The 22171-nt window shown below is 48.2% G+C and overlaps 1 protein-coding gene across 3 annotated transcripts in view; it reads left to right on the top strand.

The window, feature by feature from the left end:
- The window catches only part of NCOA2 (nuclear receptor coactivator 2), a 207794-nt gene that overhangs the window by 55056 nt on the left and 130567 nt on the right, over window positions 1–22171 (top strand). For all 3 annotated transcript variants that reach the window (XM_038766425.1, XM_038766427.1, XM_038766426.1), the window contains exon 2: window positions 4948–5004. The gene's annotated coding sequence lies outside the window, so the exon portion shown is untranslated. The remainder of the gene's footprint in view (window positions 1–4947; window positions 5005–22171) is intronic.

Genomic DNA, 22171 nt, shown 5'->3' with positions numbered 1-22171 from the left:
ATGTGGTCGGAGAAAGGGAACACGAGACAAATCGGGGGGAGGGGGAGGAAGGCGGAAGGGATTTGAATGTGTTTGTGCACGCTTACTACTTTCATTTCCCCTTCACCCCACTCCATTTCTTGGTTTCCGTCAAACCAAGATGACAAGGGACGGAGGAGCAGTGCGGCCTGGTGGAAAGAGCCCGGGAGCCAGAGGACCCAGATTCCATTCCCAGCTCAGCCACTCCTCTGCCGTGTGATCTTGGACAAGTCACTTCACATCTCCGGGCCTCAGTTTCCTCATCCGGAAAATGGGGATGCGATACCTTTCCTCCCTCGTACTTAATAGTAATGATGGTATTTGTTAAGCGCTTACTATGTGCCAAGCACTCTTCTAAGCTCTGGACTGGGAGCCCCATGTGGGACAGGGACCGTGCCCGACCTGATGAACTTGTATCTACCCCAGTGCTCAGAATCAATCAATCAATCGTATTTATTGAGCGCTTTACTGTGTGCAGAGCACAGAACAGCGCATGGCACATAGTAAAGGCTTAACAAATACCATAATAAATACAAATATTAAGAGCCAAGACTGCCACCTCCCTGCCATGTTATAACAGTAATAATGATGACATTTGTTAAGCGCTTACTAAGTGCAAAGCACTGTTCTAAGCGCTGAACAATCCAGGCCACCACATCATAGCGCTCCTCATGAATACTTCCATTTCGGTCTTCCTTCTTAGAGTGTAAGCTCCTTGTAGGTAGGGCACTTCCCAAATACTTAGTACAGTGTATTTCCTCCTCCTCATCATCCATGGCATTTATTGAGTACTTTCTGTGTGTGGAGCACTGTACTTAGAATTGAAAGAGCCTGTGAGCCCGTGGTGGTCAGGGATTTTCCCTATTTGTTGCTGAATTGTACTTTCCGAGCGCTTAGTCCAGTGCTCTGCCCACAGTAAGCGCTCAGTAAATATGATTGAATTGAATGAATGAATAGGCATGACCCCAGTTCTTACTCTGAGAGCCCCAGGTGGGACAAGGGACTGTGCTTGGTAATAATAATAATCATAATGATGGCATTTGTTAAGTGCTTACTATGTGCCGAACACTGTTGTAAGCGCTGGGGGAGATACAAAGTAATCAGGTTGTCCCACGTGGGGCTCACAGTCTTCATCCCCATTTTCCAGATGAGGGGACTGAGGCCCAGAGAAGTCAAGTGACTTCCCCAAAGTCACACAGCCAACAAGTGGCGGAGCCGGGATTAGAACCCACAACCTCTGACTCCCAAGCCCGGGCTCTTTCCACTGAGCCACGCTGCTTCATCGATCATTGATCTGATTGTATTGTATCTACCCCAATGCTTAGCGTAGTGCTTGGCACGTAGTAAGCGCATAATAAATATTATAATAATAATTAATCATAATATGGACTCTTCATTCATTCCTTCATGTTTATGGAGCGCTTACTGTGTGCAGAGCACTGGACTAAGAGCTTGTGAATGAACAATATAGCAATAAACAATGACAATCCCTGCCCACAACGAGCTTACAGTCTAGACTCCACCACTCATCTGCAGTTTGACCACGGGCAAGTCACTTCGCTTCTCTGGGCCTCAGTTCCCTCATCTGTAAAATGAGGATGGAGACCATGAGCCTCATGTGGGAGAGGGACTGTGTCCAACCCGAATTGCTCTAGCGCTTAGTACAGTGCCTGGAGCAGAGTAAGCGCTTAACAAATACCATAATTATTATTATAATAATAATTATTATTAGATGGACTTTACGATGTGGCAGAGTTGGCCCTCAGTAAGCACCGGTAATGCTGCCACTTACTGTTGTCACTTTGAGCAGCTCAGGCCGTCTGACTCTCCTCTGTAGCTCATCCTCCGGCCCCCTCCCCTTATTTTTTTTCTTTAATTTATTTATCGACTCTCCTCTGTAGCTCATCCTCCGGCCCCTTCCCCTTATTTTTTTTCTTTAATTTATTTATCGAGCGCTTACTGTGTGCAAAGCGCTTGGGAGAGTACAGTTTAGCATCAGCCACATTCCCTGCCCACAGAGAGCTCTCAGAGAAGCAGCGTGGCTCAGTGGAAAGAGCCCGGGCTTGGGAGTCAAAGGTCATGGGTTCCAATCCCGGCTCCGCTTCTTGTCAGCTGTGTGACTTTGGGCAAGTCACTTAACTTCTCTGTGCCTCAGTTACCTCATCTGTAAAATGGGGATTAAGACTGTGAGCCTCCCGTGGGACAACCTGATCACCTTGTAACCTCCTCAGCACTTAGAACAGTTCTTTGCACATAGTAAGCACTTAATAAATGCCATTATTATTATTATGGGTTCAAATCCCGGCTCCGCTGCTTGTCAGCTGTGTGACTTTGGGCAAGTCACTTAACTTCTCTGTGCCTCAGTGACCTCATCTGGAAAATGGGGATTAAGACTGTGAGTCCCACGTGGGGCAACCTGATCACCTTGGATCCCCCCCAGCGCTTAGAACAGTGCTTTGCACATAGTAAGCGCTTAACAACTGCCGTCATTCTTGTTATTATTATTGCTAATCTAGAGTGTAGAGTGGTGAGAGGCATCATGACATTAAAAATGGGAAAGTTCCTCACCTTCTGCTTTTTCCATTCACGTCCTCCGAGAGTTCCAGGAGTTCCAGGGCAGGACAGACTGCCGGAGGTGGATCTATCGGTAGTATTTAATGGGCGCTTACCATGTGCCCATACAGCACTGGACTGAGCGCTTGCGATTCAATTCTATTCAGTCCCTCTGTCTCTCTCTGCCTCTCTTAGTCTCTTTCTGTCCCTCTGTGTCTCTGTTTCTGTCCCTGTTTTTTTCTCTCTTTGTCTCTCCCTGTCTCTCTCAGTCTCTTTTTCTGTATTTAGCGGGCGCTTAGCAAATGCCTGCAGAGCACTGGACTGGTCGCTTTCGATTCGGGCGTACTTATTGAGCGCCGACTGGGTGCAGAGCCTCAGACTAAGAGTTTGGGAGACGACAATAGAAGAATAAACAGATACATTCCCTGCCCCGTCGATCAGTTTGTCTGTTGTATTTATTGAGTGCCGACTGTGCAGAGCACTGGACTAAGCGCTTGGGAAAGTACAGTGTGTGTGTGTCCGTCTCCCCCAGATTGTAAGCTCATCGTGGGCAGAGAATAATAATAACCATTATTATAGCATTTATTAAGCACTTACTATGTGCAAAGCACTGTTCTAAGCGCTGGGGAGGTTACAAGGTAATCAGGTTGTCCCACAGAGGGCTCACAGTCTTAATCCCCATTTTACAGAGGAGGTAACTGAGGCCCAGAGAAGTTAAGTGACTTGCCCAAAGTCACACAGCTGACAATTGGCAGAGCTGGAATTCGAACCCATGACCTCTGACTCCAAAACCCGGGCTCTTTCCACTAAGCCACGCTCCTTCTCTGGAGCGTGTCACCGCTAGTGTCATATTGTCCTCTCCCAAGCGCTCAGTCCAGTGCTCCGCACACAGTAAGCGCTCAATAAATTCGAGTGAATGAATGAACACTATAAAAGATACATTCCCTGCCCACAGTGAGATTACAGTCTAGAGGGGGAGAGGAAGACACGTTCCCTGCCCACGAGGAGTTCACGGTCCAGGGAGAGTCCGGAGATGGGCCACCCGACATGGTGGCTCCGTCCTCTCCTCATCCCACCCGGGCAGCCGGCGGTTGCATTTGCGTGCAGATTTCCTTTTTTTTGTTGTTTGTTTGGTTTTTTTGTTGTTGTTTTTTTCATGAATCAGCTCTGAGTAATCCCGGCCTGCATTTCATTAAGCAGGACCGCCTCCCAGATTGCTCGCCCTGGGAAGGAATGAAAGAAAACTTTCGGGTCCGCTCTTCTGTCCGCAGCCCTCCCTGCCCCTGTGCCACAGACCCAAAGCATAGAAGGGTTTTTCTGTTTCGATCGTCCAGCTGTCTGGAGGGGACAGTACGATGGGATGGGTGCTTCGTAGAAATTGCCTCCGGAGTGTTGTGGTGATGTTGAAACTCTGACTCCCCCCACCTTCTCTTCCCTCCCTTTCTGTCTCTCCTCCCTCTATCTCTCTGTCTCGTGCTCTCAATTAGTCTCTGTCTCTCAGGCTCTCTCTGTGCCTCTCTTGGTCTCTCTCTGACTGTCTCTCGGTTTCTCTGTCTCTCTGTGTGCCTTTCTCAGTCTCTGTCTTTCTGCCTATCTGTCTCTGTGCCTCTTTCAGTCTCTCTGTCTCTCTTTGTCTCTCTGTGCCTCTCTGTCCCTCTGTCTCTGTGTCTCTCTGCCTCTCTGTCTCTCTCTGTCCCTCTGTCTCTCTCAGTCTCTTCCTGTCTTTTTCTCTGTTTCTCTCTTTCAGTGGCTCTCTCAATCTCTCTCTGTCTCAGTCTCTTTCTGTCTCTCTATGTCTCCCTCTGTTTCTCTCTGTCCCTCTCTGTGCCCCTCTCAGTCTCTCTCTCTGTCTCAGTCTCTCTTTCTCGGTCTCTTTCTGTCCATCTCTCAGTCTCTCCCCGTCTCTGCTTCTCACCCATGATGATCATTTCCTGGCCTCTCGGCTCTCCACGCAGCTAGCCGGGAGAGGGGCAGAGGCGAGATTGGTCTTGAGCCAGAGCTGGAGAAGAGATGAGCAACAGAGGGAAGCTTCTGAAAATCCAGGGACAAATACATGTACATCCCCTTCCTCATCCACGGCCTTTTCATCGGAACGCGTTAGAGGACTCCCTCACAAATCCAGCCTCAACAAATTCTGTTCTAAATCAGAACTGTCCGACTCTCTGGGCGGAGGAGACGGACTTTCCTCCTTCCTCCTCCACAGCCAGACCCGTGTCCTGCTGCAAATAGAGTCAGCCCCTCCCCGATTTATGATTCTCACAGCCCAGAGAGGAGGAGAGGGTTATTTATGTGCTGGTGGTAAAAATCACACCTACACTCAGGAACTCTGGCGCAGATTTGATTAAGTTTTCTCCTCCCCCTTCTTTTTTGTTCCAGATTTCCTCCGGGCCCGGCCACAGATTTATAGACCTTTCACACTGGAAACAAACACAGGTGAGTAGGCGCGAGAGCCGTGGGAAGCTTGGCTCTGAAACGAAGTTCAGGCTCTTTGGAGCCGGCCGTCGGAAGGATCGGTGCGAATCAGTACAATGCGCCGCGCAAAGTGTCGTGAACGGCGTCCAGCCCCCGGGACCAGATTCATGGTTCTTTGCATCGTGGCAGCAACGGATTTTGCTCCCGGACTCTCTCCTCTTCCCCCTGAAGTTTCGGTCGGAGCGGTTCGGAGGAGGAAGAGCGGGCAGGCCTCCGGTCCGGTCGGGAGAGATTTTTCCAGGGAGAGCGCCTGGCCATTGAAAGGAGCTAGGACCATAATCGGGTTTGGTTCAGGCCCTGACGGAGCCAGGCGGGGAGGGGAGATCTTTTTGTTTGAATATCGAATCCAAGGAAGTTGTCCTCGAGGCAGCAACGGAGGAGGCCGTCGGGCCCCCTCACCCGTTTCAAGAGGTGATCCCACAGTGGCATCCCCCTCTTCCATTTTTCCTTCGGCGCAGAGCTGACGGAAGGCATTCTTTCATTTGTAAAAGGGAGGAAGAAAGGAGGCGTGTTGAATAGATGGGACGGTGGAAGGAAAAGGTCCGCGGTCTTTTGAGTCATTCTCTCGTTGGGGATCTCGGATGTGCTTTGGTTAGATTTCGCTAGACGATAGATGTGATTTGTTGGACGTGATTCTGTTAGAAAATAATGATAATGTTGGTATTTGTTGAGTGCTTACTGTGTGCCAAGCACCGTTCTAAGTGCTGGGGTAGATACAAGGTAATCAAGTTGTCCCATGTGGGGCTCACAGTTTCAATCCACATTTTACAGATGAGGGAACTGAGGCACAGAGGAGTTAAGTGACATTCCCAAGGTCACACGGCAGACGATTACTGGAGCCGGGATGAGAACCCAGGTCCTTCTGACTCCCGGGCCCGGGCTCTAGCCACTAGGCTATACTGCTTCTCTAGCACTTGGTATGTAGTAGACACTGTACTGAGCATTTGGAAGAGTACGGTACTGGAGATTACGGCGTCCAGCCCCCGGGACCAGGTTCATGGTTCTTTGCATCGTGGCAGCAATGGATTTTGCTCCCGGACCCTCTCCTCTTCCCCCTGAAGTTTCGGTCGGAGCTGGGAGTCAGAGGTCATGGTTTCTAATCCCGGCTCCGCCACATGCCTGCTGTGTGACCTTGGGCAAGTCATTTAACTTCTCTGAGCCTCAGTGACCTCATCTGTAAAATGGGGATTAAGACTGTGAGCCCCAAGTGGGACAACCTGATCACCTTGTATCCCCCCAGCGCTTAGAACAATGCTTCACACATATTAAGCGCTTAACAAATGCCATCATTATTATTATCAAACGTGGACTATTGAGCGTTGTTTTTCAGCTTTCGCAAAGATCTCAAGGGAACCGCTTTTCAATTTCCTAAGTGCCCCCCAAAAGGGCGTTGAATTCTCAGAATTAACTGTTGTCACTTTGCAGAGTTGGGATGGTTTCGGCTCTTTTTCTTTCATATTCGCTTTCTGCGGAGATGGTGCCAGTCCGGTTTGGTTGCTGGGTTTTTTTTTCCCCCCCCACTTCAGACTCGGCGTGCTATGAATCAGCTCTGTTTTTACCCCTCCCGACATTAGAGGCTTTTAATTAGCAGGTGGAATCTGTGAGGCGGAGGCAGAAAAATCCCAGCGTATGCATGTGACACAGGTTGGGGTTGAGAGAAAAGTTTATAAACCCTGTTCCCCGTTCTGGGGAAGGGTGATTTAAGTCTGCTTCTCTGTGGGATGTGGGATTTTTTTTTTTTTGAGCTATTCTAACCGAAAGAGAATCTGTTTGCGGGCTCCTGAGCAGAAGTGAGAGGAAATTACCTCAGCTCGGTTTCCTGAAGTTCCAAATCTCGGCAAATGGATCTAAAACTGGCTTTGGATGTCTCCAACCTCCCTCCTTCCCCAAATCGAAATGCCCTAAAAGATGTTAACAGCGCCTGATGTGTTTTGAAGGGCATCGCCGGGCACCAGGGTTTATAAAGTACTTGATTCTTAGGGCAGAGAGTGTGTCTACTGATTCGGTTGTATTGTCCTCTCTCCAGCGCTTAGTACGGTGCTTTGCGCATTAGTAAGAGCTCAGTAAATATCACTGATGGATTAGGGAAAGAACTTTGTTAAATAAGTTGTGTCTTTTGAGTTTGAACAGTGCTCCAATCAATCAATCAATCAATCGTATTTATTGAGCGCTTACTGTGTGCAAAGCACTGTACTAAGCGCTTGGGAAGTACAAGTTGGCAACATATAGAGACAGTCCCTACCCAACAGCGGGTTCACAGTCTAAAAGGGGGAGACAGAGAACAAAACCAAGCATACTAACAAAATAAAATAAATAGAATAGATATGTCCAAGTAAAATAAATAAATAAATAGAGTAATAAATATGTACAAACATATATACATATATACAGGCTTAGAACAGTGTTTTGCACATAATAAGCACTTAATAAATGCCATTATTATTATTATTATTGTTATTATTATTAAGATGCAGAAATAATTGACCCTAAGGGTATTGGGGGCGGGGGCTGTGGGGTGTGTGTGTGTGTTTGTGTGTTTAAGTTCAGATTACAGATTGGCGTGAGAGCGCTTCATGGTTTGAGGTAAATGGGCACGAATCTGTTTCTCAGACGATTCTTCTTCGGTTTATAACATCAGTCGCCTTTCTCGCTAAGGTTTACATGTAGGTTAGAGAGTTTACCAGTCGGACAACATCATTTCGCCTTTCGGCTAATGCTCAAAGATAGAACAGGGTCTTGGCTGTTTTATCGGGTCATCTTTTGTGTTTAAAGGTCCGGCAACAGGAGCGAATGGCAGAATCTTAGTGAATATTTTGGAGTTAGAAGATAGAACTAATCCAAGTGACTGGTTTACTTCAAGGACTCAATCAGTAATAAAATAATAGTAACTGTGATATTTTCTAAGCGCTTATTATATGCCAGGCACTGCACTAAGTGCCGGGGTGAACACAAGCAAATCGGCTTGGATGCAGTCCCCATCCCACGTGGGACTCACAGTCACATTCTCCATTTTGCAGACGAGGGAACTGAGGCCTGGAGAAGTGAAGTGATTTGCCCAAGGTCACATGGCAGACAAGCGACAGAGTCTAGGCACGTAGGAGAGAGTACAAGACGACAGAGTTGGTAGACACGTTCCCTGCCCACAACAGATTTACGGGCTAGAGAGCTTTAGGAAGCCCACCCCCAAAGAGTAAAGCGGCCAATGTTATTGGAAGGGAAGTTGGCCCAGAGAAGCAGTGTGGCCTAATGGCTAGAGCGCAGGCCTGGAAATCCCAACCTGGGTTCTAATCCCAGCTCTGCCACTTGTCTGCTGTGTGACCTTGGGCCAGTCACTGAATGTGTCCGTTTTATTGTTCTATTGTCCTCTCCCAAGCAGTTACTCCAGTGCTCTGCACACAGTAAGCGCTCAATAAATATTATTGACTGTCCGACTGACTTCTCTGAGCCTAAGCTACCTCATCTGTAAAAGGGGGGTTAAGACTGTGAGTTTGTACGGACAAACTCCCTTTTAGACTGTGAGCCCACTGTTGGGTAGGGACTGTCTCTATATGTTGCCAACTTGTACTTCCCAAGCGCTTAGTACAGTGCTCTGCACACAGTAAGCACTCAATAAATACGATTGATTGATCGATTGATTGACAGGTGGACCGTGGCCCACCTGATGAGTTTGTATGTCCCCCAGCCCTTAATACAGTGCCTGGCACATAATAAACGCTTAACACATACCATTTAAAAATTAAAATTAAAATTAAAAGCTTCTGGATTTGGGAATGGACTTACTTAAGACCACGCAGTGCCTTAGCGAAGCCTGGAAGGCCACTAGGCATTTCCCACGACCACCGTAGCAATTTATTTCTTTCTCTTAATGTCTGTCTCCCCATCTAATATTAGTAATAATAATGGTGGTATTTGTTAAGTGCTTAATCTGTGCCAAGCACTGTTCTAAGCCCTGAGGTTGATACAAAGTAATAAGGTTGACCCTCGTGGGGCTCACAGTCTTAATCCCCATTTCCCAGATGAGGTAACTGAGGCCCAGAGAAGTGAAGTGACTTGCCAAAGTCACACAGCAGACAAGCGAAGGAACTGGGGTTAGAACCCACGACCTCTGACTCCCAAGCCCGGGCTCTTTCCACTGAGCCACGCTGCGTCTAGACCGTAAGCTCGTCATGGGCTGGGAATGTGTCCGTTTATTGTTTTCTTGTCCTCTCCCAAGCGCTTCGTCCAGCGCTGTGCACACAGGAAGTGCACCAGGAATATAATGGAACAAGCAAATGACGCAGTAGTGGCAGACTGGCACGGGGAATGGTCCCAGAGTATGCGGTGAGCGAGTTCGGGCCACTGAATGAAAACACGAAAAGGCCCCGGGTGCGGACACGGGCCCCTGCTGTCCCAGAGCGAGGTCATAAAGGTGTGAGAAAAGAAAAGCGTCTGTGATCAGCCCTGGGCTGACGTCGTGGCAGCGGGGGACCGCCGTGCCCGCCTCCCACCCAGGCCCATCCAGCTCACGGCTGACCGACTCCGGCCACCTCCGACTCGGCCGCTGACCAGAAACAACCCCCTTCTACCCGCCCCCCGGGGCTCGTGGGACGATGGGGGTCCCAGGGGTGATGGGGGAGCTTCTCCCAACCCTGTTGTCCCATCCCTGCCGCCACGTGGGAAAGCAGTTCAGTCAGTCACATTTATCGTTCGCTTACTGTGTGCAGAGCACTGGACTAAGCGTTTGGGAGAGGACCATCTCTCCCCCCCCCCCTTCTAGACCGTAAGCCCATTGTGGGCAAGGAATGGGTCTGTTTATCATTGGATTGGACTCTCCCAAACGTTTAGTTCAGTGCTCTGCACACAATACAAGCTCAATAATAATAGTAATAATTATGGCATTTATTAAGGGCTTACTATGTGCAAAGCACTTGAATGAATGAATGAGCGAATACAATCTAACAGACACATTCACTGAAGCAGTGTGGCCTAATGGATAGAGCCCGGACCCGGGAGTAAGCTTGTTGTGGACAGGGAATGTGTCTGTTTATTGTATCGTACTCTCCCAAGGGCTTAGGACAGTGCTCTGCACGCAGTAAGCACTCTATAAATACCATTGAATGAATGAATGAACGAATGAATGAATGAGTCCGAAGGACCTATGTTCATTGCTGGCCCTGCCACTTGCCTGCTGGGTGACCTTGGGCAAGTCAGTCCACTTCTCTGGGCCTCACTTACCTCAGCTGTAAAATGGGGATGAAGACTGTGAGCCCCATGTGGGACAGGGACTGTGTCCAACCTGATTATGTTGTATCTACCCCAGCACTTGGTACAGTGCTCTGCTTATAGTAAGCGCTCGATTAATACCATTAATTAATTGATTAACTTGCCCCAGGTCACACAGCAGGTGAGTGACAAGGCGGCTGGGATTAGAACCCAGTTGCTCAGGCTCTCAGGCCCGGGCTCTTTCTACTACACCACATTCCTCCTTTTTCCGTAGGCCTTTCGCTTTCATGCGCCCCTTTATATTAAAAAAAAAAAGCCTCCAGGGCAGGGGAGCATTTACTGGAAGAAGAAATCGTCCCGTGGAATTGAGCGCCAGCAACCCGGGGTTGAAAGGTTGAGACGAGGATTCGGATATCCAGAATTAAGTGCCACATTGTCTGAGCCCGGATTTCCATTTCTTCTGGGAAGGATTGAAGTCGCAACTGGAGGATTGAGTAATGATTCGGCGGGAAAAAAGTGTGTAACTTCGTCAACCCAACGTTTTGGGGGCTTGAGACCGTTTTCCAACTTGGTCACAGTCACCGGAAAGCTCTTTTCTGCCCCTACCCAAAAAAAAAAAAAAAAAAAACAGACTAGACCCCCTCTTTTTTATGATATTGTTAAGCACTTACTATGTGCCAGGCACTGTTCGAAGCTTGGGGTAAATACAAGGTAATCAGCTTGGACACGGTTCCTGTTCCCATGGGGCTCACAGTGTTCATCCCCATTTTACAGAAGAGGGAACTGAGGCCCAGTGAAGTGACTTGCCTAAGGTCACATAGCCGACAATTGGCAGAGCCCGAATTAGAACCCAGGTCCCTCTGACTACCAAGCCTGTGTTCTCTCCAATAGGCCACGTTGCCCCCTGATTGATCAATCAATCAACGAATGATATTTATTGAGTGCTTACTGTGTGCAGAGCACTGTGCTAATTGCTGCTCTTTCGTTCCCCATGGCTAGTTCCTAGCAAGTCAGAGAGGTCCTCACCAGTACTGGGTTCAGTTTTCTCGGTCACTCAGAGGGTTTTAGATCTATAAAATCTCCATTAATTTAAAAGGCCAAACAAGATTTTAATTCCGTCGCACCTACAAATTTATCTTCTTCACACCTAACTGCTTTTTCCGGTTTCGTTCCTCTCTCAAAGCATCATTCTTTAAGTTAAGCAGTTATCTAAGCCAGTGGAAACCGCATTAATCCTTGGTGCAGTGGCCAGAGCCCAGGCCTGGGAATCAGAAGGTCATGGGTTCTAATCCCGGCTCTGCCACTTGTCTGCTGTGTGACCTTGGGTAAGTCACTTCACTTCTCTGTGGCTCAGTTACCTCATCTGGAAAATCGGGATCGAGCCTGTGAGCCCCACATGGGACAGGGACCGTGTCCAATCCTATTTGCTTGAATCCGCTCCAGCGCTTTGTACAGTGCTTGGCACAAAGTAAGCGCTTCATACATACCATTAAAAAGTCACGTCACTTCTCTGGGCCTCAGTTTCCTCAACTGCAAAGTGGGGATTCGATTCCCATTCCCCCTCTTCCTTGACTGTGAACTCCGTGTGGGACAGGGACTGTATCTGGCCTGATGAACTCGTATCCACCCCGGCGCTTAAAACAGTGCCCGGTACATAATGAGCGCTTAACGAGAAGCAGCGTGGTTCAGTGGAAAGAGCCAGGGCTTTGGAGTCAGAGGTCATGGGTTCGAATCCCAGCTCCGCCACATGTCTGCTGTGTGACCTTAGGCAAGTCACTTTGCTTCTCGGAGCCTCAGTTACCTCATCTGTAAAATGGGGATGGAGACTGTGAGCCCCACATGGGACAACCTGATCAGCTTGTATACCCCCCAGCGCTTAGAACAGTGCTTTGCACACAGTAAGCGCTTAATCAATCAATCAATCAATCGTATTTATTGAGCGCTTACTGTGTGCAGAGCACTGTACTAAGCGCTTGGGAAGTACAAGCTGGCAACATATAGAGACAGTCCCTACCAAACAGTGGGCTCACAGTCTAGAAGGGGGAGACAGAGAACAAAACCAAACATACTAACAAAATAAAATAAATAGAATAGATAGGTACAAGTAAAATAAATAAATAAATAGAGTAAGAAATATGTACAAACACATATACATATATACAGGTGCTGTGGGGAAGAGAAGGAGGTAAAATGCGGGGGATGGAGAGAGGGACGAGGGGGAGAGGAAGGAAGGGGCTCAGTCTGGGAAGGCCTCCTGGAGGAGATGAGCTCTCAGTAGGGCCTTGAAGGGGGGAAAAGAGCTAGCTTGGCGGATGGGCAGAGGGAGGGCATTCCTGCCATCATCATTATTATTATTATTAACCCACACTGTAAAAACCAAACCAAACAAAAATGAGCAGCGATATTCCGAGTGATGTCTTTATCAGTCATATCCAACGGGCCATAGGGTGGGGGCCGCATGATTGATCCTTCTCTTTTCTGCCCCCGGGGAGGCCGGCCAGCTGGAAGGACGGACGGAAAGGGGAGAAGTTTCCTTCCCCCCTTCCTCCTGGATTCCTGGGGGATCCTTCCCCACCTCCGCCCCTTTCTGCGCTCCACTAGTCTGGGGTTTCCCCTTCTTCCCCCTCCCACCTCCTCCCTGCCCCTCTTCCCCTGTCTCCTCCACCCCAATCAGTGGTATTTATTGAGCGCTTTACTATGTGCAGAGTACTGCACTAAGTGCTCGGGAGAGAACAGTACAACAGAGTTAGCAGACCCGTTCCCTGCCCTTAATAATAATTGTAATAGTAATGATGGTATTTGTTAAATGCTTACTATGTGCCAAGCACTGTTCTAATAATAATAATGATGGCATTTACTATGTGCAAAGCTTTGTTCTAAGTGCTGGGCACTGTTCTAAGCGCTGGGAATTAAGACTGTGAAACCCCCTTGAGACAACCTGATCAGCTTGTAATCTCCAGTAGATACAAGGTAATCGGGTTGTCCCACGTGGGGTTCGCAGTCTTAATCTCCGTTTTACAGAAGGGGTAACTGAGGCCCAGAGAAGTTCATTCATTCATCCAATTGTATCTATTGAGCGCTTACGGTGTGCAGAGCACTGGACTAAGCGCTTGGGAAGTACAAGTCAGCAGCAGAGAGAGACGGTCCCTACCCAACAACGGGCTCACAGTCTAGAAGCAGACTGTGGCAGTCTGAAGAAGCAGTCTTAGAGAAGCAGCGTGGCTCAGTGGAAAGAGCCCAGGCTTAGGAGTCAGAGGTCATGGGTTCAAATCACAGCGCTGCCAATTGTCACCTGTGTGACTTTGGGCAAGTCACTTACCTTCTCTGGGCCTCAGTTACCTTCTCTGTAAAATGGGGATGAAGACTGTGAGCCCCACATGAGACAATCTGATCACCTTGTATCCTCCCCAGTGCTTAGAACAGTGCTTTGCATATAGTAAGCGCTTAAGAAATGCCATTATTATTATTACTATTATTATTATTAGAAGGGGGAGACAGACAACAAAAGTGCCTTGCTCAGGGTCACACAGCAGACAAGGGGCGGAGCCGGGATTAGAACCCAGGTCTTCTCCCAAGCCCGTGCTCTTTCATTATCTGCTGTCATTATTATTATCATCATTATTGTTCTTATTAGCCAAGCACTGTACTAAGCGCCAGGGTAGATTACTTCCCAAGCGCTTAGTACAGTGCTCTGCACACAGTAAGCGCTCAATAAATGCAATTGAATGAATGAATGAAATTCAAGCTTATCAGGTTAGACACAGTCCCTGTCCCACAGGGGCTCACGGTCTTCATCCCCATTTGACAGATGAGGGACCGGAGGCCCAGAGACGTGAAGTGACTCGTCCAAGGTCACACCGCAGGCAAGCGGCGGAGCTGGGATGAGAACCCAGGTGCTTTGGACTCTAGCTACCAGGCTGTGCCGCTTCTCACCGTTCTTCACCCACGTGTAAAACGGGGGCTTTCTTTTTTCTTCTTTTCCCTTCTGGACCGTCATATGACTGGTCGTTCGGAAACTGCTCAGAGGATGGTTCAGAAATTACCCTCAACCAGGAGTTTTGCGAGGGCCTGGTTAGGGCGAAGGAAAATACAGTAAACTTTTGACCCTGCACTATGCAAACGCCTTGAAAAGCACCTACAGATGATGAAATTTTTCTCATTCATTCATTCAGTCGTATTTATTGAACGCTTACTGTGTGCAGAGCGCTTGGGAAGTACAAGTTGGCAACATATAGAGATGGTCCCTACCCAACAGCGGGCTTATAGTCTAGAAGGGGGAGACAGACAACAAAACAAAACATGTGGACGGGTGTCAGGTCATCAGAATAAATAGAAATAGAGCTAAATGAACATCATTAACAAAATAAATAGAATAGTAAATATGTACAAGAGAATAGTAAATATGTACAAGAGTATCACCGACTCTATTTTTTATGGTATTTGTTAAGCATTTTCTACATGCCAGGCACTATACTAAGCGCTGGGGTAGATACAAGCTAAGCAGGTTCGACTCAGTCCCTGTCCCACATGGGGCTCGCAGTCTTAACCCCCATTTTACAGATGAGGGAACGGAGGCACAGAGAAGTGAAGCCACTCGCCGAAGGTCACACAGCGGATGAGCGGCAGAGCCGGGATGAGAAGCCAGATCCTTTTCCCTGCCTCGCCCGGGAACGCTTGAGGGGAGACAGTCTTTGGAAAAATCCCTGATCCACGTTCAGTTTTCTGGAAGGGGGTTAGGAACTGGGGAAGACGGGGATGGGGGAACACGATGAGCAAACCCTGGGGCAGTTTATTTCCGAATTCTCGGCTCTTTGGTTGACGTTTGCTGTAAGCGATTTCCTAACCAGATCCCCAAAGTTGATCAGTGAATCAATCAACGAGTGATATTTATTGAGCGCTTACTGTGTGCTTGGGAGACTACAATATAACAGGGTTTGTAGACACATTCCCTGCTCACAGCGGGTGAACTGAGGTGTGAAGACCAGAAAGGAAAGTCACCCAAAGTTTTCAGGATTGCTGGTTTTTTTAAGTGCGTACTAATAGTCCCCTGTCTCGTCCTGAGTGAGATGTAAATACCGAGAATCAGGCAGTCAGTCGGATTTGTTGAGCTCTTACTGCGCGTACAGCACTGTGCTGAGCGCTTGGGAGAGTCCACTATTACAGTCGGTAGATGCGCTCCCTGCCCGCAACGAGCTGACCGTCTAGAGTGTAGAGCCTCCTGTGATCTAGACTCCATTCTAGAGAATGCACTGAGCCAGTGACGCTAGAAAAACCCATAGAGGCATCAGCAAGCCTTTGAAGGGTCGTTTTTGGTTTGCGTGGTCAGAAAAATGTTTATTTTTAAATGTTTTAATTAATTTTTAAATTTAAATTTTTAAATAAATTAAATTTTATTTAAAATTTTTTAAACGACCCCGGATGGTATCTGGTGGGGGAAGCTTACTGTCTCTCATAAGTATGACGACGACGGTCATCTGAGATTTATTTTAGTGTCCCTGCAGTCCGTAAGCTCCTTATTTTTATTATGGTATTTGTTAAGCACGTACTATGTGGCAAGAACCCCAGACCCACGAGAAGCAGCGTGGCTAAGTAGAAAGAGCATGGGCTTGGGAGTCAGAGGATATGGGTTCTAATCCTGGCTCCGCCACTTGTCTGCTCTGTGGTTTTGGGCAAGCCACTTCACTTCCCTGTGCCTTCCCTTAATAATATTTGTTAAGCACTTACTATGTGCTGAGCACATAGAGAAGCAGCGTGGCTCAATGGAAAAGAGCCCGGACTTTAGAGTCAGAGGTCATGGGTTCAAATCCCGGCTCTGCCAATTGTCAGCTGGGTGACTTTGGGCAAGCCACTTCACTTCCCTGTGCCTCAGTTACCTCATCTGTAAAATGGGGATTAAGACTGTGAGCCCCCCGTGGGACAACCTGATCACCTTGTATCTACCCCGGTGCTAAGAACAGTGCTTAATGATGGCATTTATTAAGCGCTTACTATGTGCAAAGCACTGTTCTAAGCACTGGGGAGGTTACAGTTGATCAGGTTGTCCCATGGGGGGCTCACAGTCTTAATCCCCATTTTACAGATGAGGTAACTGAGGCACAGAGAAGTTAAGTGACTTGCCCAAAGTCACCCAGCTGACAATTGGCAGAGCCGGGATTTGAACCCATGACCTCTGACTCCAAAGCCCGGGCTCTTTTCCATTGAGCCACGCTGCTTCTCTATGTGCTTAGCACATAGAAAGTGCTTAGAACAGTGCTGAGCATATAGTAAGCACTTAACAAATACCATCAATATTATTATTATTACCCCAGTGCTTAGAACAGTGCTCGGCACATAGTAAGCACTTAACAAATACTGTAATTATTATTAATTGTTATTATTAAGCCCTGTTCTAAGCACTAGGGTAATCAGGTCGGACGCAGTCCCTGTCCCACAAGGTGCTCACAGTCTAAGCAGGAGGAGGAACAGGTATTTGTACCCTGTCGTGCAAGTTGAGGAAACTGAGACCCAGAAAAGTGAAGGGACTTGCCCGAGGTCACACAGCAGGCAAGTGGTGGAGCCGGGATTCGAACCCATGACCTTCTGACTCCCCGGCCGAAGCTCTTTCCGCTCTACCCTGTTGGTTCTCCATGTGGGCAAGGGTGGCATCTGTTGACCCCTGTTCTAGGACAGGTGGGGCTTAAAGACACTACGGAAGAAAATCCCGGGGGCAAAAAAGGAGTACAGTGCTCTGCACACAGTAAGCGCTCAATAAATACGATTGATGATGATTGATGAAGGGGAAAAAGAAGGACATTTCATGCCTCCCGCTGGGAGGGAATTGGGTGTAATTCCTCTAAATGTCCCTCCTCTCTCAAGACGAATCGATCCACATCAGCCTCGTCCATTGCTGTGGGCTCTAGACTGTGAGCCCACTGTTGGGTAGGGACCGTCTCTATATGTTGCCAACTTGTACTTCCCAAGCGCTTAGTACAGTGCCATGCACACAGTAAGTGCTCAATAAATACGATTGAATGAGTGAATGAATGCTGTAGCCGAGAGGGGCTGAGCGAACGTTCCTCCGGCCTGGCCCAGGAGCAGAGGGAAAAGCGGGAGAAAGCCCGATCATTCCAGCCCCCAGCTTAGGTCGCCAGGATTCCTCCTCTGTCCAACCTGATTTGTTCGTCTCCTCCCCGGTGCTCAGAACAGTGCCTGACACATGTTAAGCCCTTAACAAATGGCATGATTATTATTACCATTGGTATCATTATTATTCTTATTATCCTTTTGTGCGGAACAGGGTCTCGGGTGAACCGGTCCAGATGGTTGGAAGAGAGGTTATTTTCTTTTCCGCGGGAAGATGCGCTCCAAGAGTCCCATTCATAAATCCGTCCGTTCCTCCTCCAGAATTTCCTTTCACCTTAATAATTATGCTATTTGTTAAGCGCTTACTATGTGCTAAGCGCTGTTCAAAGCTCTGGGGTAGATGTAAGGTAACCAAGTAACCCGATGTACAGGAGTTCTCTGACTCCCAAACCCATCTTCTTTCCATAGGCCAACCTACTGCTTACGGTACTTGTTAAGTACACCTGTATATATGTATATATGTTTGTACATATTTATTACTCTATTTATTTATTTATTTTACTTGTACATACCTATTCTATTTATTTTATTTTGTTAGTATGTTTGGTTTTGTTCTCTGTCTCCCCCTTTTAGACTGTGAGCCCACTGTTGGGTAGGACTGTCTCTATATGTTGCCAACTTGTACTTCCTAAGTGCTTAGTACAGTGCTCTGCACACAGTAAGCGCTCAATAAATACGATTGATTGATTTATCGATCCAAAATGATAGGATTGGGACTGACTGAGTTCAAAGAGTTATATGCCACTACTGTTACTACTAGTAATGGTGGTATTTGTTCAGCGCTTACTACTGGGGAAGCGCTTACGCTGGGGAAGCAGCGTGGCTCAGTGGAAAGAGCCCGGGCTTTGGAGTCCGAGGTCATCGGTTCAAATCCCAGCTCCGCCACTTATCAGCCGTGTGACTTTGGGCAAGTCACTTAACTTCTCTGTGCCTCAGTTACCTCATCTGGAAAATGGGGATTAAAACTGTGAGCCCCACGTGGGACAGCCTGATCACCTTGTAAACTCCCCAGTGCTTAGAACAGTGCTTGCCACATAGTAAGCACTTAATAAATGCCATTATTATTATTATTACTATGTGCCAAGCACTGTTCTAAGCACTGAACAGCTACTGCTGCTCCTACTACTCCTACGACTTGACACCTGGGGCTATTTGCGGGGGTTGAAAGGGCTACAATGGAAACTTTGAAAAACACATATTCATTTCAATTTTTCTCTTCACGGTATTTGCTAAGTGCTTACTGTGTGCCAGGCACTGCAGTAAGCACTGCTTAGGTACAAGCTCATCAGGTCGGACACAGTCCCTGTCCCCCTTCACTTCTCTGGGCCTCAGTTCCCTCATCTGTAAAATGGGGATTAAAACTGTGAGCCCCATGGGGGACAACCCGATTGCCATGTATCCCCCCGGCGCTTAGAACGGTGCTTGCCACGTAGTAAGTGCTTAACAAATGTCATTATTATTATTATCCGGGAAGTGACTGGCCCAAGGTCACACACACGGCAGACCCAGGGCGGAGCCCAGGATTAGAACCCAGGGCCTTCTGCTTCCCAGAGCCTTGCTCCCATCCGCTAGGCCCCCGCTGCTTCTCCGGGCCACCGATGCCAACCGCTTCTTGCCGAGTTCTCCTCTCCCGCAGAAGAGAAGTGCCCTCCCGGAGAGACGGGCCGGCAAACGTATTAAAAGCCGGCGAGACCCAAAGCCATTTGTCGACGGAAAGTGTTATCACAGCGTTTCCTGTTGTTTAGAGAAACTGAAAAGGGACCGCGGTCTCCGTGGGGAAGAACACAGGGGCAGGAGCTGGCCAAAATGAAAGAGAAAATTGCCAGGCGTCATTTACCCTGCGGGTTCGTCGCTTGCCCCACGCCGGCCTACGTGACAGGTTGTGTGTGGTCAGGGGAAGCCACGATTTTGAGAGGGGAGGAGGAACTTTAAGTTAGTGGGTTGTCCGTCATTCATTCGGTCGTACTTATTGAGCGCTTACCGTGTGCAGAGCACTGACCTTAGCGTTTGGGAAGTACAATTCAGCAACAGACAGAGACAGTCTCTACCCAGAAACGGACTCACGGTCTAAAAGGGGGGAGGCAGACATCAAAACAAATAAACAGGCATCGGTAATCGGTCTGCCCCCCCACCCTCCCTTTTTCCCTCTTTAAACACAGTGGTTTAGTTTTGGGTTTCTCCCCCAGTTCCGGGGACGGCAGCGGTGACACATGGGTATATAATGATGGCATTTATCAAGCGCTTACTATGTGCAAAAGCACTGTTCTAAGCGCTGACTGCAGTTTCATCAGCATCGTCACTGTCAGTGGTATTTATTGAGCGCTCACTGTGTCCTAAGTGCTCACTGAACAAGTGCTTGGGAGCGTACAATGTAACACACGTGTTAAACGGACATAGTTAGCGTGGCTTAGTGGATAGCGTGCGGGCCTGGGAATCAGAAGGACCTGGGTTCTCATGCCGGCTCCACCACCTGTCTGCTGTGTGACCTTGGCTAAGTCACTTCACTTCTCTGGGCCTCAGTTACCTCAGCTGGAAAATGGGGATTAAGAGCGGGAGCCCCATGTGGGACAGGCACTGTGTCCAACCCGATTAACTTGTAACGACCCGAGTGTTTAGAACAGTGCTTGACATATAGTGAGTGCCTAACAAGTACCATAATTATTATTATTATTACTACACACCCCCTCCCATGGCTCAGCTGATTCCTGGGGAGGGTGATCATTCATCTGTTTTCAGTCCATCAGTCAATCAATCAGTGGTATTTATTAATAATAATAATGATGGCAATTATTAAGCGCTTACTACGTGCAAAGCACTGTTCTAAGTGCTGGGGAGGTGACAAGGTGATCAGGTTGTCCCACAGGGGGCTCATGGAGAAGCAGCGTGGCTCAGTGGAAAGAGCCCGGGCTTTGGAGTCAGAGGTCATGGGTTCAAATCCCAGCTCTGCCAATTGTCAGCTGTGTGACTTTGGGCAAGTCACTTAACTTCTCTGTGCCTCAGTTACCTCATCTGAAAAATGGGGATTAAGACTGTGAGCCCCCCGTGGGACAACCTGATCACCTTGTAACCTCCTCAGCACTTAGAACAGTGCCTTGAACATAGTAAGCGCTTAATAAATGCCATCATTGTTATTATTATTCAGCGCTTAGAACAGTGCATTGCACATAGTAAGCGCTTAAGAAATGCCATTTAAAAAAAATCCCCATTTTACAGATGAGGTAACTGAGGCACAGAGAAGTGAAGTGACTTGCCCAAAGTCCCACAGCTGACAATTGGTGGAGCCGGGATTTGAACCCATGACCACTGACTCCAAAGCCCGGGCTCCTTCCACTGAGCCACGCTGCTCCCGCGTTCACAGCACTTTGGGAGAGGACCAGAGATTGCAAAGCATGTTCCCTGCCCCCGCAGTGCGCTTTCAAGTCTAGAGGGTCGAGTTTTTTAGCAGACTGTCTGGTTTTCAGCTGGCCTGGGGCCCTTCTGGTAAAGCCCTTTGAGAAGCAGGGTCTGGGAATCGGAAGGTCATGGATTCTAATCCCGGCACCACCACTTATCCGCTGTGTGACCTGGGGTAAGTCGCTTCACTTCTCTGGGCCTCAGTTCCCTCATTTGGAAAATAGAGATCAAGACCGTGAGCCCCACGGGGGACAGGGACTGTGCCCAACCCGGTTTGCTTGGATCCACCCCAGGTTGGTGGATCCAAGGTGATCCCCAGGTGATCAGGTTGTCCCACGGGGGCTCACAGTGTTCATCCCCATTTTACAGATGAGGTAACTGAGGCCCAGAGAAGTGAAGTGGCTTGCCCAAAGTCACACAGCTGACAAGTGGCGGAGCCGGGATTCGAACCCATGATCTCTGACTCCAAAGCCCGGGCTTTTCCCCCTGAGCCACGCCGCTTCTATAATTAGTCAGTCAATCGTATTTATTGAGCGCTTACTGTGTGCAGAGCACTGTACTAAGCGCTTGGGAAGTACAAGATGGCAACATATAGGGACAGTCCCTACCCAGCAGTGGGCTCACAGTCTAAAAGGGGGAGACAGAGAACAAAACCAAACGTACTAACAAAATAAAATAAATAGAATAGATATGTACAAGTTATTAATTAATTAATCACTCAGTGGTATTTATCGAGCACTTACTGGGTGCAGGGCGCTGAATTAAGCGCCCGGAAAGGTACAGTAGAACAGAGTTGGTCAACGAGATTCCTGCCCGATGCGAGCTTACAGTTTAGAAGCCGAGCTGCCAGTGTGTAGCAGAATGACTCAGTTCAGTTGAGGTTTTCGGGTAGCACGTCATTTAGAAACCGGGCAAACACCCGTTCTCTGGCCCTGTTCGTGGTAATTGGTGAGCCCGGGGTCGAAAATGGTAGTAGTCTGAAGGGGACTCCCCTAATTAGTGCTGGCAATTGGTCCGTGAACGTGGTAAGTGAATTAAATAATAATAATAATAATAATAATAATGATAGCATTTATTAAGCACTTACTATATGCAAAGCACTGTTCTAAGCGCTGGGGAGGTACAAGGTGATCAGGTTGTCCCACAGGGGGCTCACAGTCTTAATCCCCATTTTACAGATGAGGGAACTGAGGCCCAGAGAAGTTCAGCGTGGCTCAGGGGAAAGAGCCCGGGCTTTGGAGTCAGAGGTCAGGGGTTCAAATCCCGGCTCCACCAGTTCATCATCAATCGTGTTTATTGAGCGCTTACTATGTGCAGAGCACTGTACTAAGCGCTTGGGAAGTACAAATTGGCAACATATTGCCAATATGTTGTCACCAGTCGCCACCAGTATTGCCACCAGTTGTCAGCT

The sequence above is a fragment of the Tachyglossus aculeatus genome, chromosome 25 (genome assembly GCF_015852505.1).
Source record: "Tachyglossus aculeatus isolate mTacAcu1 chromosome 25, mTacAcu1.pri, whole genome shotgun sequence".
NCBI lineage: Eukaryota > Metazoa > Chordata > Mammalia > Monotremata > Tachyglossidae > Tachyglossus > Tachyglossus aculeatus.
This window is presented reverse-complemented; position numbering and strand designations above follow the sequence as displayed.